The 17,165-nt window shown below is 37.9% G+C and overlaps 1 non-coding gene across 1 annotated transcript; it reads right to left on the bottom strand.

The window, feature by feature from the left end:
- Positions 1 to 15,205: 15,205 nt before the first annotated feature.
- Positions 15,206 to 15,414, bottom strand: LOC116759914. Its single transcript, XR_004351581.1, has one exon. It is a non-coding gene; the product is annotated as a small nucleolar RNA U3 (small nucleolar RNA).
- Positions 15,415 to 17,165: the final 1,751 nt, after the last annotated feature.

Here is a 17,165-nt window from a genome sequence, read left to right as displayed (position 1 = left end):
TTTTTTTCCTATTCAAATGTAGGGAATTCAAGTTGAAAACCAAAGTAGTTGTAGACAAAATAAAGCAATTACATTTTATGTAATTTATTTACGATAAGAAGTACATTCATAAATAAACATATATATGTATATGTAAAATGTATACATTACATAGTATGACGTAAAATTCTGACCCTGCTATATATATTAAATTCTGAATACAGTGCTCATAATAAGTGCTTAATAAATGTTAAATTAATGTTAAAATTTCCAGAATGCGTGGAATCTCTTCTTGGATATTTAAGAAGCACATAAAATTTAGTATGTTAAATAAAGAATTCTTGACTGCCCACAATTCCGATTTATTTCTTCTCTGCCTTTTCCATTTCAGTAAATGGCCTCACCATCCAGCCAATTTCCTCAGTCTTTGAGTTTTCCCTTTTCTTTCATCTCCACATCTAATCCAGCATATCTTTTTTTCTTTTTAATGTCAGTACTTGGTCTTTGCTTTTTTTAATTAATTAATTGATTGATTTGTTTATTTTTAAACATCTTTATTGGAGTATAATTGCTTTACAATGTTGTGTTAGTTTCTGATGTATAACAAAGTGAATCAGCTATATGTATATATATATCCCCATATCCCCTCCCTCTTGTGTCTCCCTCCCACCCTCTCTTTCCCACCCCTCTAGGTGGTCGCAAACCGCCAGAGTTGATCTCCTTGTGTGATGCAGCTACTTTCCACTAGCTATTTATTTTACATTTGCTAGTGTATATATGTCAATGCCACTCTCTCACTTTGTCCCAGCCTTCCCTTCCCCCTCCCTGTGTCCTCAAGTCCATTCTTTATTCCTTTCCTGCCCCTAGGTTCATCAGAACCACTTTTTTTCTCTTTTAGATTCCATATGTACCAGCATGAAATCTTGTTGGCTTTCTTAAATATGTGTTGAGTCTTCCTTTCTCCCCATGTTCATTATCTAAACTTAATCAAAACCAACTGGATTTCTGCATTTAACTTCCTAATAGTCCCCCATCCATTCTGTATCTCTCCCAGAAGCGAATGTAATCTTTTAGAGACATAAGAGGAATCTGGTCAATCCCTTGCTTACAAAGCCTTTGATGACTTTCCATTGCTCTTGGAATAAAATCGAACCTCGTCACCTTCATCAGCTAAGCCCTGCGTGGTCACTCTCTGCCTGCTTCTCTTTCTCCCTCACCACTCTCCCCCTTCCTCCCACAGCTCAGACCACGCAGGACTCTGAAATTGTTCACTCATGTTCTTTGTGTCTGGAATTCTCTTCCTCGGGGTCTTTGCAGGACTAGCTCCTTCACAGCTCACAGCTCTCATCTCTGGTATCACTTCAGACTTTCCTGACTCTCCTGTTCATTCTTTATCAAATGTTTATCTCCATTATAACATTTATCACAATCTATAACTTTTTCATTTGCAAAATCTGCTTACCTGTTTGTCGCCAATAGATTATGAGCTCTGTGGGGACAGGAATCTTGTCTATTCACTGTTGTATCTTCATCATCCAGTACCCTTAGCTGTACATAGAGGAGTTCAATACTTATTTGCTGAAGGGAGGAAGAGGGAAGGAAAAAAGGAAGAGAGGGAAGAAGGAAGGAAGGAAGGAAAGATGTGGGTAACAAATGAAGACTCCCAAGTCCAAATCATTAATAAAATTCATTATAATGACTGTAACATATCCTAACCTATTTTCTGCTATATAAGTCTTAATAAACCATTTATTATTTATAATAAAATTAGCATTATTTGTTTTTTACAATCATTGCATACTCTGAACTAATGTCACAGGAAATTTTATTTATTTTTTTATTTTTTATTTTTTTTATTTTTTATATTTTTTGCGGTACGCGGGCCTGTCACTGTTGTGGCCTCTCCCGTTGCGGAGCACAGGCTCTGGACGCACAGGTTCAGCGGCCATGGCTCACGGGCCCAGCCACTCCGCAGCATGTGGGATCTTCCCAGACTGGGGCCGAACCCGTGTCCCCTGCATTGGCAGGAGGACTCTCAACCACTGTGCCACCAGGGAAGCTCGGCCACCAGGGAAGCCCAGGAAATTTTATTAATCTTGGTTTTTAAATTGTTCTACCAAATTTGAAACATAATTCACCATGTGGTAGTGCTAGTCATCAAATATTTCCAGGTTCTTGCCTTCAGGTAGATGGTGGGAGTGTACTTTCTGGTCCCTTTTTTGGTTGGGAGGGGCCACGTGGCTAGTTCTAGCTAATGAGTAATTAGTTGTGATGGAAGTGGTGTGTTTCATTCACAGACTGGAGCACGTAATTACTGATACAAGGTCTTTCAAAGATTTCTTTCCTTGTGCCAACAGGTTCACCAGAGAAAGTAGTAGTCTTTATGTTGCTTTTTATTATTATTTGTTCTTTAGATGCTTATAGACACTTAAACATTTTCCCCATTTATTAAATTTTGATGAATGTATGTAACATTTGCTTTGTTTTGTAAAGCTATTACTTCAACGTGTCTTGGAAATCTATTTTCATCAGCTGTTCATCATTCATTTATTCATTCAACAAACATCCACTAAGTATCAGGCCCTCTTCTATGCTCTTGGGATAGATCAGTGTACAAAACAGACCACGACGTTCACCCTTTCAAAGCTTGTGTTGTAGAGTTGTAGAGATAGACAATAAGTATAATATTTAAGTAAATTATATAATGTGTTGTAAGATAATAAATGTCGTGGGAAAGAGAAAATGTGAGTGAGACTGAGAAGTCTGAGATTTAGAGGAGGTGGTCAGGGTAGGGTCACTGGGAGAGTGAAGCACAAGCAAAGTCTTGAGGAAGGTGTGGAACTGAGCCAAGCAGATATGTGAGGGAAGAGCCCTCCAAGCTGCAGTGGATTAGCTAGGGCAATGATTCTCAGTGTTATGGTCTCAGGTCTCTTTTACACTCTTCAAATTTGTTGAGCTTTTGTTTTATAGTTGACATTTTAGATCCCATGAAAGGGTCCTGGGGACTTACAGGGATCCCTGGGGCATCCTTTGAGAACTACTGAGCTGGAGCAAAGTCTCTTAGGGAGGCACACGACTGGTCTGTTGTAGGAACTCCAAGGGTGCCTGTGTGACTAGAGAGTGATCCAGGGGAGAGTCAGGAGAGGAAGTCAGAGAGGTAGGTAACTGTGTCCCAATCATGCAGGGCCTTCCAGGATCATGTAAAACCTTAAGTTTTACTCTGAGGCACATGGGGCATCATTGAAGAGCTTTGAGCACAGGAGGGGTATGATCTGACTTAAGGTTTTAAGAGGACACTGTGGTTGCCATGTTGCAACTAGACTGGAGGACACAGGAGTGTAAGTTGGGAGACTTGTAAGAGGCTATTACAATCATTCAGGGGAGGCAACCACTTTATCAGTTAACTCTAAACACATCAGTAGGCTCATTACAAACTCCTTTTGTATTGTCACAGTGATGCCACTTCCCTCTGACTGAGTCACATTCAATGTATTCTCTTCTCTTCCCCTCATGGCCTTATGTAAAGTTGTTATTTCTTAATCGTACATTTCCTGTAATTTTCTTGTTAAAAGGCAGTACCGAAGAAAAAAAATCACTTACTTTCATAGCTACTTTTTAACTAATATTTTCAATTCTTACTCTTTTATCAGCAGACTAATTTTTCTAGATCTTTTTAAACATAGACTACTTTGAAAAGCAATTATGAATTCTTTTGTTAACATTTTTGTTGGTCATTTTTTTCCCAAACCCATGTTTTTTTTATTGAGCAAAAATCACCATAGCGAAACCTTTGACATATTACAAATATGGCACCCTGAAGTACAGAACCACATCTATTCAGAGTATTGCCTGGCCATGTAAGTTTGCCTTTAATAGTCCATTCCAACATTCAGTGAGGCTGGTGACTTCTGGAAGGTACAGCCTTCTATAGTCATTCTCTGGGCTTCCTCTGGTTTTTGCAGAGATCAGACAGGTGAATTAAACAGAGATGTGATCATGACCACCACCTCTGCATCCCACAATTTTAACGGTGACACTAATTTCCACTCTCTCACTTAGGATGTAATAATTGGTTTTCATTTACTACCTTGACTTGGGTGCAATTTCAGGGCTTCCTTACACTGATGGGTCTTACCCACAGGACTGGAAACCAAAATGAGGTTATTGCAACTGCTAAATATATCAGCCCCAAATATACATGTGGGTACTGGAGACATGATCACTGTGAGCCACATTTGAGTCCAGACGCCCCTGACCCCTTTAGACCCCACTTTAATGGGGTGACCATTTTGACCCTTTGGGTTTCTATGAGCCAATCAATGTCAATGTTTTATTACTGGTCCAGGTTTCCTCATTTTCTCCTCAAGTAAATGATAGACTATTAAAAAAAAAAGAAAACTGTAGTATGTTTAAACTTATTTATTCTATCTCTAAAATCTGTATCACAGAGAAAATGTCACCTTCTCTTATGTCAAGATGGCTTATAATCCATGTCTCAGTCTAATAGATCAACCCTATTTTAAAATTCTTTGACTGTTTTAAAGCAGTGGTGTACTCAAATTTGGTCGTGCCAGTAGCCATGGCAACCACAGACCTCAAAGGCTACCTTTGTGGAAAGTCGCTGTTAGGACTTGGCAGCCCTCCACCGTGGACCCTCGGCTCACACCCGCTGAGGTGGGAAAGAGGCATCAAACGTGGCCTCCAGTGGTGAGAAGATTGGAGGCGCTGGCTGAGTTCTTGCAGGTATGGAGACCCACAGAAGCCTAACACGGAGCAGATTATTTTTCTTTTCTGGTCAATGAAATGACCCAAACCTAAGTTATATAAAAGGAGAGGATAATGGAAATGGAAAATTTCAAAGAATAAAGAGAAGAAAATTAGTGAAACAATTTGAAACACTTTTCCTAGCTCAAGAAAATGCATTTGATAATTTCCTGAATGTCTCTAAAAGTATGGTTATACATTTTGCTATAATGAAATTTTAAGTCACTTTTAATGAAATTCGATTCACAAGCAGCACAATTCACCCACCTTTAGTGTGAAGCTTGGTGAGCTGTGACAAATATAAAGGATAATCATCACCCCAACTGAGATAGAAAACCTTGCTATAACTTCAAAAATTAACTCCAAAAAAAGAGTGGATATATGTATATGGATAACTGATTCACTTTGCTGTACAGCAGAAACTAACACAACATTATAAATCAACTACACTCCAATAGGGATTGATTTAAAAAAACAATTAACTCCTGCTCCTTTAGAGTCAATCCCTCACCCCCAGGCTCTGGCAGCTACTGATCTCTGTATTTACAGTTTTGCCTTTTTAGAATGTTTTATAAATGACCTGGCTTTTTTCACATACCAAAACACTTCTGAAATTAATCCTGTTGTTCATCAGTAGTTCACTCCTTTTTATTGCTCAGCCCTTATTTCTTTAGATCAATATATCCCAATTTATATATCTCTTTATAAATTGATGGATAGTTGGGTTGTTTCCAGTATGTGGCTATAATGAATGAAGCTGTTATAAACATTCATGTTCAAATCTCTGTGTGGATATTTTTTACATTTCTGTTGGGTAAATATCTAAGACTATTCAAAGAGACTGCACCATTGCAACCCATCAACAATGTAGAAGGGATCCAGCTCTGCACACTCAAGCATTTAATGTTGCCAATTTTTCTTGTTGTTGCTTAATTTTAGCTCTCCTAGTAGCTGTGTATTAGTATCTCATGGCGATTTTAATGTGAGTTTTTCTGATGAATACTGATGGAAAGAAAGTGCCTTTCTATGTGTTTGCTCTCCAAATCATTTCTTTTTGGTAATGCATCTGTTCAAATATTTTAATGAGTATGTTTAAGTTCTTTATGTATTATTGATACAGTCTCCCATCAGATATGTGTTTACAAACATTTTCTTTCTGGTCTGTGGTTTGTCTTTTAATTTTCTTTTCAGTGTCTTTCAAAGAGCAGGGAGTTAGGGCTTCCCTGGTGGCGCAGTGGTTGGGAGTCCGCCTGCCGATGCAGGGGACGCGGGTTCGTGCCCCGGTCCGGGAGGATCCCACGTGCCGCGGAGCGGCTGGGCCCGTGAGCCATGGCCGCTGAGCCTGCGCGTCCGGAGCCTGTGCTCCGCAGCGGGAGGGGCCGCAGCGGTGAGAGGCCCGCGTACAGCATAAAAAAATAAAAAAATAAATAAAAATAAAAAAAAATAAAATAAAAGAGCAGGGAGTTAAATTCAACTACCCAGTTTTTAGGGGTTCTGCTTTTTATATATGCTCTATAAAATCTTTGCCTAACCTAAGATCTCAAAAATTGTCTCCTATGTTTTCTTTAATTTTTGAATTTTATTTTTTAATACAGAAGATTCTTATTAGTCATCCATTTTATAAACATCAGTGTATACATGTCATTCCCAATCGCCCAATTCATAACACCACCATCCCACCCCGCAACTGCTTTCCCCCCTTGGTGTCCATACGTTTGTTCTCTACATCTGTGTCACAACTTCTGCCCTGCAAACTCGTTCATCTGTACCATTTTTCTAGGTTCCACATACATGTGTTAATATACGATGTTTGCTTTTCTCTTTCTGACTTACTTCATTCTGTATGACAGTCTCTAGATCCATCCATGTCTCAACAAATGACCCAATTTCGTTCCTTTTTATGGCTGAGTAATATTCCATTCAATATATGTACCACCTCTTCTTTATCCATTCATCTGTCGATGGGCATTTAGGTTGCTTCCATGACCTGGCTATTGTAAATAGTGCTGCTATGAACATTGGGGTGCATGTGTCTTTTTGAATTATGGTTTTCTCTGGGTATATGCCCAGTAGTGGGATTGCTGGATCATATGGTAATTCTATTTTTACTTTTTTAAGGAACCTCCATACTGTTCTCCATAGTGGCTGTATCAATTTACATTCCCACCAACAGTGCAAGAGGGTTCCCTTTTCTCCACACCCTCTCCAGCATTTGTTGTTTGTAGATATTCTGATGATGCCCATTCTAACCAGTGTGAGGTAATACCTCATTGTAGTTCTGATTTGCATTTCTCTAATAATTAGTGATGTTGAGCAGCTTTTCATGTGCTTCTTAGCCATCTGTATGTCTTCTTCGGAGAAATGTCTATTTAGGTCTTCTGCCCATTTTTGGATTGGGTTGTTTGTTTCTTTAATTTTGAGCAGCATGGGCTTCCCTGGTGGCGCAGTGGTTGAGAGTCCGCCTGCTGATGCAGGGAACATGGGTTCGTGCCCCGGTCTGGGAAGATCCCACATGCCGCGGAGTGGCTGGTCCTGTGAGCCATGGCCGCTGAGCCTGCGCGTCCGGAGCCTGTGCTCCGCAACAGGAGAAGCCACAGCAGTGAGAGGCCCGCGTACCACAAAAAAAAAAAAAATTGAGCTGCATGAGCTGTTTATATATTTTGGAAATTAATCCTTTGTCCATTGATTCATTTGCAAATATTTTCTCCCATTCTGAGGGTTGTCTTTTTGTCTTGTTTATGGTTTCCTTTGCTGTGCAAAAGCTTTTAAGTTTCATTAGTTCCCATTTGTTTATTTTTGTTTTTATTTCCATTACCCTAGGAGGTGGATCAAAAAAGATCTTGCTGTGATTTATGTTAAAGAGTGTTCTTCCTATGTTTTCCTCTAAGAGTTTTATAGTGTCTGGTCTTACATTTAGGTCTCTAATCCATTTTGAGTTTATTTTTGTGTATGGTGTTAGGGAATGTTCTAATTTCATTCTTTTACATGTAGCTGTCCAGTTTTCCCAGCACCACTTATTAAAGAGACTATCTTTTCTCCGTTGTATATCCTTGCCTCCTTTGTCATAGATTAGTTGACCATAGGTGGGTGGGTTTATCTCTGGGCTTTCTATCTTGTTCCATTGATCTATGTTTCTGTTTTTGTGCCAGTACCATATTGTCTTGATTACTATAGCTTTGTAGTATAGTCTGAAGTCAGGGAGTCTGATTCCTCCAGCTCTGTTTTTTTCCTTCAAGACTGCTTTGGCTATTCGGGGTCTTTTGTGTCTCGATACAAATTTTAAGATTTTTTGTTCTAGTTCTGTAAAAAATGCCATTGGTAATTTGATAGGGATTGCATTGAATCTGTAGATTGCTTTGGGTAGTATAGTCATTTTCACCATATTGATTCTTCCAATCCAAGAACATGGTATATGTCTCCATCTGTTGGTATCATCTTTAATTTCCTTCATCAGTGTCTTATAGTTTTCTGCATACAGGTCTTTTATCTCCCTAGGTAGTTTTATTCCTAGGTATTTTATTCTTTTTGTTGCAGTGGTAAGTGGGAGTGTTTCCTTAATTTCTCTTTCAGATTTTTCATCATTAGTGTATAGGAATGCAAAGATTTCTGTGCATTAATTTTGTATCCTTCAACTTTGCCAGATTCATTGATTAGCTCTAGTAGTTTTCTGGTGGCATTTGTAGGATTCTCTATGTATAGTATCGTGTCATCTGCAAACAGTGACAGTTTTACTTTTCTTTTCCAATTTGTATTCCTTTTATTTCTTTTTCTTCTCTGATTGCCATGGCTAGGACTTCCAAAACCATGTTGAATAATAGTGGTGAGAGTGGACATCCTTGTCTTGTTCCTGATCTTAGAGGAAATGCTTTCAGTTTTTCACCATTGAGAATGATGTTTGCTGTGGGTTTGTCATATATGGCCTTTATTATGTTGAGGTAGGTTCCCTCTAGGCCCACTTTCTGGAGAGTTTTTATCATAAATGGGTGTTGAATTTTTTCAAAAGCTTTTTCTGCATCTATTGAGATGATCATATGGTTTTTATTCTTCAATTTGTTAATATGGTTATTGATGTTAATCACATTGATTGATTTGCATATATTGAAGAATCCTTGCATCCCTGGGATAAATCCCACTTGATCATGGTGTATGATCCTTTTAATGTGTTGTTGGATTCTGTTTGCTAGTATTTTGTTGAGGATTTTTACAACTATATTCATCAGTGATATTGGTCTGTAATTTTCTATTTTTGTAGTGTCTTTGTCTGGTTTTGGTATCAGGGTGATGGAGGCCTCATAGAATGAGTTTGGGAGTGTTCCTTCCTCTGCAATTTTTTGGAAGAGTTTGAGAAGGATGGGTGTTAGCTCTTCTCTAAATGTTTGATAGAATTCACCTGTGAAGCCATCTGGTCTTGGACTTTTGTTTGTTGGAAGATTTTTAATCACAGTTTCAATTTCATTTCTTGTGATTGGTCTGTTCATATTTTCTATTTCTTCCTGGTTCAGTCTTGGAAGGTTATACCTTTCTAAGAATTTGTCCATTTCTTCCAGGTTGTCCATTTTATTGGCATAGAGTTGCTTGTAGTAGTCTCTTAGGATGCTTTGTATTTCTGCCATGTCTATTGTAACTTCTCCTTTTTATTTCTAATTTTATTGATTTGAGTCCTCTCCCTCTTTTTCTTGATGAGTCTGGCTAATGTTATCAATTTTGTTTGTCTTCTCAAAGAACCAGCTTTTAGTTTTATTGATCTTTGCTATCCTTTTCTTTGTTTCTATTTCATTTATTTCTGCTCTGATCTTTATGATTTCTTTCCTTCTGCTAACTTTGGGTTTTGTTTGTTCTTCTTTCTCTAGTTCCTTTAGGTGTAAGGTTAGATTGTTCATTTGAGATTTTTCTTGTTTCTTGAGGTAGGCTTGTATAGCTATAAACTTCCCTCTTAGAACTGCTTTTGCTGCATCCCATAGGTTTTGGATGGTCGTGTTTTCATTGTCATTTGTCTCTAGGCATTTTTTGATTTACTCTTTGATTTCTTCAGTGATCTCTTGGTTATTTAGTAATGTATTGTTTAGCCTTCATGTGTTTGTTTTTTACATTTTTTTCCCCTGTAATTCATTTCTAATCTCATAGCGTTGTGGTCAGAAAAGATGCTTGATATGATTTCAATTTTCTTAAATTTACTGAGGCTTGATTTGTGACCTAAGATGTCATCTATCCTGGAGAATGTTCCATGCGCACTTGAGAAGAAAGTGTAATCTGCTGTTTGGGGATGGAATGTCCTATAAATATCAATTAAATGTATCTGGTCTCTTGTGTCATCTAAAGCTTCTGTTTCCTTATTTATTTTCATTTTGGATGATCTGTCCGTTGGTGTAAGTGAGGTGTTAAAGTCCCCCACTATTATTGTGTTACTGTCAATTTCCTCTTTTATAGCTGTTAACAGTTGCCTTATGTATTGAGGTGCTCCTATGTTGGGTGCATATATAATTGTTATATCTTCTTCTTGGATTGATCCCTTGATCTTTATGTAGTGTCCTTCCTTGTCTCTTGTAACATTCTTTATTTTAAAGTCTATTTTATCTGATATGAGTATTGTTACTCCAGCTTTCTTTTGATTTCCATTTGCATGTGTATGTGTCCCTAGGTCTGAAGTGGGTCTCTTGTAGACAGGATATATATGGGTCTTGTTTTTGTCACCATTCAGCAAGCCTGTGTCTTTTGGTTGGAGCATTTAATCCACTCACGTTTAAGGTAATTATAGATATGTATGTTCCTATGACCGTTTTTCTTAATTGTTTTGGGTTTGTTTTTGTAGGTCCTTTTCTTCTCTTGTGTTTCCCACTTGGAGAAGTTCATTTAGCTTTTGTTGTAGAGCTGGTTTGGTGGTGCTGAATTCTCTTAGCTTTTGCTTGTCTGTAAAGCTTTTGATTTCTCCATCGAATCTGAATGAGATCCTTGCTGGGTAGAGTAATCTTGGTTGTAGGTTCTTCCCTTTCATCACTTTAAGTATATCATGCCACTCCCTTCTGGCTTGTAGAGTTTCTGCTGAGAAATCAGCTGTTAACCTTATGGGGGTTCCCTTGTATGTTATTTGTCATTTTTCCCTTGCTGCTTTCAATAATTTTTCTTTGTCTTTAATTTTTGTCAGTTTGATTACTATGTGTCTCAGTGTGTTTCTCCTTGGGTTTATCCTGTATGGGACTCTCTGCACTTCCTGGACTTGGGTGGCTATTTCCTTTCCCATGTTAGGGAAGTTTTCGACTATAATCCCTTCATATATTTTCTCTGGTCCTTTCTCTTTCTCTTCTCCTTTGGGACCCCTATAATGTGAATGTTGTTGTGTTTAATGTTGTCCCAGAGGTCTCTTAGGCCGTCTTCATTTCTTTTCCTTCTTTTTTCTTTATTCTATTCCACAGCAGTGAATTCCACCATTCTGTCTTCCAGGTCATTTATCTGTTCTTCTGCCTCAGTTATTCTGCTATTGATTCCTTCTAGTGTAGTTTTCATTTTAGTTATTGTATTGTTCATCCCTGTTTGTTTGTTCTTTAATTCTTCTAGGTCTTTGTTAAACATTTCTTGCATCTTCTCGATCTTTGCCTCTATTCTTTTTCTGAGGTCCTGGATCATCTTCACTATCATTATTCTGAATTCTTTTTCTGGAAGGTTGCCTATCATTTAGTTGTTTTTCTGGGGTTTTATCTTGTTCCTTCATCTGGTACATAGCCCTCTGTGTTTTCATCTTTTCTATGTTTCTGTGAATGTGGTTTTTGTTTCACAGGCTGCAGGATTGTATTTCTTCTTGCTTCTGCTGTCTGCCCTCTGGTGGATGAGGCTATCTAAGTGACTTAAGCAAGCTTCCTGATGGGAGGGACTGGTGGTGGGTAGAGCTGGGTGTTGCTCTGATTGGCAGAGCTCAGTGAAACTTTAATCCAGTTGACTGCTGATGGGTGGGGCTGGGTTCCCTCCCTGTTGGTTGTTTGGCCTGAGGCAACCCAACACTCTAGCCTACCTGGGCTCTTTGGTGGGGCTAATGACAGACTCTGGGAGGGCTCACGCCAAGGAGTACTTCCCAGAACTTCTGCTGCCAGTGTCCTTGTCCCCACAGTGAGCCACAGCCACCCCCCGCCTCTGCAGGAGACCCTCCAACATTAGCAGGTATGTCTGGTTCAGTCTCCCTGGGGTCACTGCTCCTTCCCCTGGGTCCCGATGCACACACTACTTTGTGTGTGCCCTCCAAGAGTGAAGTCTCTGTTTCCCCCAGTCCTGTCGAAGTCCTGCAATCAAATCCCACTAGCCTTCAAAGTCTGATTCTCTAGGAATTCCTCCTCCTGTTGCTGGAACCCCAGGTTGGGAAGCCTGACGTGGGGCTCAGAACCTTCACTCCAGTGGGTGGACTTCTGTGGTATAAGTGTTCTCCAGTCTGTGAGTCACCCACCCAGCAGTTATTGGATTTGATTTTACTGTGATTGGGCCCCTCCTACTGTCTCATTGTGGCTTCTCCTTTGTCTTTGGATGTGGGGTATCTTTTCTGGTGAGGTCCAGTGTCTTCCTGTCGATGACTGTCCAGCAGCTAGTTGTGATTCTGGTGCTCTCACAAGAGGGAGTGAGAGCACGTCCTTCTACTGCGTCATCTTGGTTCCTCTCCTCTGTTAGTCATTTTTTATTTATTCATTTTGACTCCATGTTTTTTGTTCTTTTTGCTCTTTTTATCAGACATATTTTTCTACAATGAATGTCTTACATTTTAAACTAGCTCTTTCTTTGACTTCAATTCCAACAAGAATTTTTTTCTGAATACATTTTTTTGGGTACATGAGTTCATTATACAGTAAAAATAGAAGTTTCTTTCCTTTGGTACATAAAAAAATCAAATAAGTCTATATCATCTGTTATGATTCAATTAGAATGCAGTCACTCTGTTTCTCTGCATTTTAAAAATTCTTTCTACTCATCTATTTCAAATCTCAATGTTATTTTGAAAGATAATTTATTATGCAACATTGGTTTCTATGTCTATTTCATCCTCTTGAAGAAGAAGCTTCACCAATCTTCCTTTACCCACCCCTCATTTCCTGTCCCTTGTTGGCTCATGCGGATGTGATCAATTTAGGCATATATTTATGTTATTTCTCCTTCACTTCTGGTTTCCATACTGAGGCACTTGAAAAAATCTTACTGAACCAACTAAAACATTTTAAAACTTTTAAAAATTGAGGCATAACTGACATACAACATTGTATTCATCTCAGGTGTATAACATAATGATATGATATTGAATATATTGCCAGATGGTGTCCACCGTAAATCTAGTTAACTATCTGTCATCATACATAGTTACAAAGATTTTTTTCCTGTGATGAGATCTTTTAAGATTTACTCTCTTAGAAACTTTCAAATATGCAATACAGTATTATCAACTATGGTCACTATGCTGTACATTACATCCCCATGGATTATTTATTTTATAACTGGAAGTTTATACCTTCTGACTACCTTTACCCATTTATCCCACTTCCTCCCTCCCACCCCCAATCTGACAACCAGATATCTGCTCCTTCCTCCCTGTATCTATGGGCTTCGTTCTTTTTGGATTCCCCATACAAGTGAGCTCCTATTATATTTGTCTTTCTCTGTTTTTTTTTTTTTGTTTTTTTGGGTTTTTTTGCTGTATGCGGGCCTGTACATGGGCCTCTCCCATTGCTGTATGTGGGCCTCTCCCATTGCGGAGCACAGGCTCTGGACCTGCAGGCTCAGCGGCCATGGCCCACGGGCCCAGCTGCTCCGCGGCATGTGGGATCCTCCTGGACCGGGGCACGAACCCGTGTCCCCTGTGTCAGCAGGCGGACTCTCAACCACTGCGCCACCAGGGAAGCCCCTTTCTCTGTTTTTACATAGCATAATCCCCACAAGATCTATCCATGTTTTTGCAAATGGCAAGATTTCACTTTTTATGGCTAAATAATATTTCATTATGTATGTGTGTGTGTGTGTGTGTGTGTGTGTGTGTGTGTGTGTGTATCACATTTTCTTTATCCATTAATGGACATATAGGTTGTTTCCATATCTTGGCTATTGTAAATAATGCTTCTGTGAACATAGGAATGCATATATCTTTTCAAGTTAGGTGTTTTTGTTTTCTTTAGATAAATACCCAGAATTGGAATTGCTGTATCATGTGATAGTACTACTTTTAATTGTCGAGGAACCTCCATATGGTTTTCCATAGTGGCTACACCAATTTACATTCCCACCATTAGTGTACAAGGGTTACCTTTTCTCCACATCCCTCCTCACAAACACTTGTTATTTCTTGTCTTTTTCATAATAGTCATTCTAACAGGTGTCAGGTGATATTTCATTGTGATTTTGATTTGCATTTCCTAATGATTTGTGATATTGAGCATCTTTTCACATATCTGTTGGCCTTCTCTGTGTCTTCTTTGGAAAAATGTCTATTCAGATCTTCTATCCATTTAAAATCAGATTGTTTGTTTTTTTATCATTGAGTTGTGTGAGTTCTTTACATATTTTGGATATTAACACTTGATCCAATATATGATTTGCAAATATTTTCTCCCATTCAGTAGGTTGCCTTTAATTTTGTTGATGGTTTCCTCTGCTGTGCAGAAGCTTTAGTCTGAGGTAGTCCCACTTGTTTATTTTCACTTTTGTTGCCTTTACTTTTAGTGTCAAATCCAAAAATATCGTTACCAAGATGGATGTCAAGAAACTTACTACTTATGTTCTCTTCTAGGAGTTCTATGGTTTCAGGTCTTACATTCAAGTCTTTAATCCATTTTGAGTTAATTTTTGTATATGGTGTAAAAGATAATGGTCCAATTTCATTCTTTTGCATGTGGCTGTTCGGTTTTCCCAACACCATTTATTGAAGAGACTGTCCTTTCCCCGTTGTATATTCTTGGCTCCTTTCTCATAAATTACTTGACGATATATGTGTGGGTTTATTACTGGGCTCTACTCTGTTCCATCAATCTATGAGTCCAAAACTATTGTTTCTTAAATTTAAGTGGAATTGAGTTGGTTCGGGGGTAGCACTGGTAGTTATTAATCCAGAAAAGGAATTTTGGTATATTCTGTATAAATGGATCTTAGCATGCTCTTAAATAGAGGTGAGATGTTTCAGTGTGCTCATTAACTTGAGCCAAAAATTACATGAAGCCTTTCCTCTCATGAGGAGAAAGAGTAAAAAAGTACAAATTGGTTTATTGAAGACGACTAATAATTCTATAGCTAAATTTTCAAATTAAAAAAAACCCTACCCTTATTTCTAAGCTGTTAAACTCTTATAAATAAAGAATAAAGTTAATAAATAAAATTATCATATTGACTGATGTCACCAATTTTATTGTTTGTTTTGATTTTATAAATTTTTTTGCAATTTCATATTCCTCCAGTTTGTAGGTTAATTAGAAAGTACTTTGAAACTTCTCTTTTTGTTGTTTGTTTTACTCAGACAGTGTCCTCTTCTTCTTACTCTCCCAAAGGAAGAGAAGACTGATCATCAGTGGCCAATGGCAGTTGCAGAACCAACACCAAGAACCAGCTTCACACTCAGGAGAGAACACTAAGCTTCTTCCTCAGTTTCAAGTGCTCTACACATTCAGAGAAACTTCTCTCATAATGAACTATAGAAATGATCCCTGAAAACATAATCTTTGAAATTTCTATTTTCGGTGCAGTTCCTGACTTATGGTGGTTCCACGATTTTTCAACTTTACAATGATACAAAAGCAATATTCATCCAGTGGAAACTGTACTTCAAGTTTTGAATTTTGATCTTTTCCTGGGCTAGTGATTTGCCCTAAGATACTCTCTTGTGATGCCTGGCAGCAGCAGTGCTGCAGCTCCCAGTCAGCCACGCAATCACGAGGATAAACAACTCGTACACTTACAACTATTCTGTGCCCATACAGCCATTCTGTTTTTTTCTTTTCCTTACAGTATTCAATAAATTACATGTGACATTTCAACATTTTAGTACAAAACAATCTATGTGTTAGATGATTTTGCCCAACAGTAGGCTAATGTACGTGTTCTGAGTACATTTAAGGGAGGCTGCACTAAGCTGTGATGTACAGTAGGTTAAGTAGATTAATGCAGTTTCAACTTAATATTTTCAACTTATAATGGGCTTATTGAGACTTAATCCACCGTAAACTGAGAAAGATCTGTGTTATACTTCTCTTGAGTCTATATAGGGCAATTGCTACATATGTAGGGTGTACATATAATTTATTTTCTAAATTGGAGCGAAACTGAGAAATAAAAGGTGCACTAGAACCTAGGACAATGGATATAATTGTGACTGTCCCCAGCACACCAAAATATCTTGTCACCCTGTAGACATGTATTGGAGAAGCACATTTCTTTCCAAGGTTTTTGTGTCCTGAAGGGAAAGAAATTTCCAAAATAGTATGGTAGAAACACTTTTATCTTTTCTCTGCCCCCTTATTCCTCCCCAGGAGAGGAGGAGATTGATGAATCTGGGAGAAAACTGAGCATGTAATCTCCAAGTACAACCACTGCCAAAGCAACCAATGTAATACTTGATACTTCCAAAAACAAAGATTTTCCCAGATGCTTGCTGCAGAAGGTTCTGATAATATATAAAATGATAAATGTTTGCTTGATAATTCTAATTTTCAATATCCATGTGGAGTTTTGAAAAATTAAATTAAAAAATATTTCTCTTCACTACAACTCCCTCTACTGTAAATCTTTTCAAAGTCTTCAGGTAGAAACTTCTTTTTAAAGGAAAGCTTTCTTCTCATTTTTACGTATCATCAAAAGATGCCTTCTCTGTTTCTGAGAATCCTCTGTTTAATAAAATTTAAATTTAGCTTTTGCCTTTTTGCACTCATTAAGGGTGCAAATCAAGTTCAACCTACTTTATTTTGTGTATTCTTGAGCTACATTTATTATTAATCTAAAATTTAAAATCTAACCCAAATTGTGGAGCCCAAGTTGGGAAGTTTTTGTTTTTGTTTTTCATCTTTTAAAGACTTCCCTACAAAAGAGTGCTGGTGAGTATATGTCACTTTTGAGCAGCCTATAGATCTTTCCATAGTATTGAATCTTTAATTTTAAAGACAGAAACAAAAGATACTAAAAGCAAAGCTAAACATTAACAAATGCCTATTTTCAACTGCTTGAAAAAATAAGATGGCTTAATAAATAAAAAAGAAAGATGCAGTACTGTTCCAAATATAATATATCTTTTAGATTATGAAATATCTAGAGATGTATACTACTGTGTCAGCTAGCATTACCCATATCTCTTAAATCCACTAGTATTTCAGGACTAAAAGACATCAAGCTCCACACACCTGATTATTTACTATGACTCTAAATATAGTGTCAGTTTGTTCTTTTACCTCTTCAGGAGTAAATTCAGTTGAGTATATGGG

The sequence above is a fragment of the Phocoena sinus genome, chromosome 9 (genome assembly GCF_008692025.1).
Source record: "Phocoena sinus isolate mPhoSin1 chromosome 9, mPhoSin1.pri, whole genome shotgun sequence".
NCBI lineage: Eukaryota > Metazoa > Chordata > Mammalia > Artiodactyla > Phocoenidae > Phocoena > Phocoena sinus.
This window is presented reverse-complemented; position numbering and strand designations above follow the sequence as displayed.